The sequence below is a fragment of the Mandrillus leucophaeus genome, unplaced genomic scaffold, assembly GCF_000951045.1.
Source record: "Mandrillus leucophaeus isolate KB7577 unplaced genomic scaffold, Mleu.le_1.0 Scaffold234, whole genome shotgun sequence".
Taxonomy (NCBI): Eukaryota; Metazoa; Chordata; class Mammalia; order Primates; family Cercopithecidae; genus Mandrillus; species Mandrillus leucophaeus.
In genome coordinates, this window is record NW_012102410.1 from 363,573 (window position 1) to 365,679 (window position 2,107).

Sequence of the window (2,107 nt, forward strand, 5' to 3'; positions counted from 1 at the left end):
CAGGAGTTCAAGACCAGCCTGACCAACATGGTGAAACCCCATCTCTACTAAAAATTCGAAAATTAGCTGGGCGTGGTGGTGGGTGCCTGTAATCCCAGTTACTCAGGAGGCTGAGGCAGGAGAATCGCTGCAACCCGAGGGGAAGGAGGTTGCAGTAAGCTGAGGTCATGCCACTGCACTCCAGCCTGGGCAACAGAATGAGGCTCGGTGTCAACGACAAAACAAAAACAAAAATTTTGCTAAGAGAGTAGATCTCACATTAAGTGTGCTTTGGTTTTTTTGTTTTTGTTTAAGACGGGGGTCCCCAGCCCCTTGGCCATGAACTGGTACCGGTCTGTGGCCTGTGAGGAACTGGGCCATAGAGCAGGAGATGAGCAAGCAGGCAGCAAAGCTTCATCTGTATTTACAGCCGCTCCCCATCACTTGAGCCTCCTGTAAGATCAGCAGCGGCATTAGATTCTCATAGGAGTGCAGACTGTTAGGAATAACACTTAAAATTTTAAGGAAATTGAACACTTGAACAAAGGATTTTTAACAAAGTAATTTTATTTTTGTGCAGAGGGGTTTTTGGCCGGTTGTTATGAGTATACTTGAACAAAGGGGCACGAGAGCCTTTATTTTTGACACAAGTTTTGTTTTTGTACCCTTTTTTTATTGGCCAGGGTCGGGTTGTATAATTTAAACTGATTTTGGTTGGCTAAACATTTGATCTTTTTTAGATAAGGTGGGCACGTAAAACAAAGTGGAGAAGAAAGGGGAAGGGGTGTCTGCAATAAGCTAGAAATTTAGTTTTTTTAAAAAATAAGGAAACGCATGTGAGCTGGTACTGATAATGCCTGGTATTGTGGCGTGCCTGGGCATCTAACAAAGGCAAAAAGGAAAAAAAGGAGAAAAAGGAAAAAGGGGGGTGGGGTACTATGAATTACAGAATAAAAGATCAATCAGATTATTTGAAGAGAAACCTTATCAAATCCCACAAAACCCTATTGTGACCTGCACACGCAGTGATCTAGGTTGTGAGCTCCCTGGTCTGTCACGGTCTCCCATCACCCCCAGATGGGACCATCTAGTTGCAGGAAAACAAAGATTCTTGTAACTGGTTCTACTCTAAAAGCGCGCCACCAGTCAACACGAGGCAGTGTGAAGTTTTTTTTTTTTTTGAGGCGGAGTCTCGCTCTGTCGCCCAGGCTGTTGCAGTGGCGCTATCTCAACAATATGCTATATCAATGAGCACCTGAGTGCAGGCGGGCTGAGGCCTAAAATGGCATCAGCACCAGATGAAGACGGGGCAGGGGTTTCATGGTCTCCCGTAAACAAGAAGTCCCCCAGTCTGATGTAACTGCTATGTGGTACCCAGATGGCCTCTGTCTCCATCTTCAGATAGGTGTCTTCCAGCCAAGTTCCCTTCCTATTACTGCAGTCTTGGTGGCGCCCACTGCTGGTGCAGCTGGCCTTGCACCTTGTGACTCAGCCCGAGAAAGGAGTTGTTCCTCCTCCCTTCTAACTTTCAGGCCCTGGGGATAATCTTTCACACACAAGCTCAGGGCTCGCCCTAGATTCTATATGATGATGAGTTGTATAATTATCACATACTACAATGTGATGATAAAGTACATCTGTGGAAAAATTGTCTTCCACAAAACCGTTACCTGATGCCAAAGTAGTTAGCGACTTGGTTTAAAAGATGGAGTTTCAATGTCCTATTTACCATGATACACCATATCAGGCATTGGCGGGTTTCTTGGTCAATACTGACTTCAAGAAATAAATTGCAGACCCTCACCCTATTACAGTTCTTAAACATGCTGTGTCCAGAGTTTGTTCCTTCACATGCGTCCGCAGTTCACTCCTTCTGGTAAGTTCGTGGTCTCACTGACTTCAGGACTGAAGCCGCAGACCCTCACGGTGAGTGTTAAAGCTCCATAAAACCAACACGTCTGGAGCGGTTTGCTCTTCCTAGTGTGTTTGTGGTCTCATGACCTTCAAGTGTGAAGCTACAGACCTTAACAGTGAGTATTGTAGCTCATAAAAGCAGCGCGAACCCAAAACACAAACGCCAACAAGCTCTGTTAAGGAGAAAAACAAGAACTAAACCTCCACAAACAAA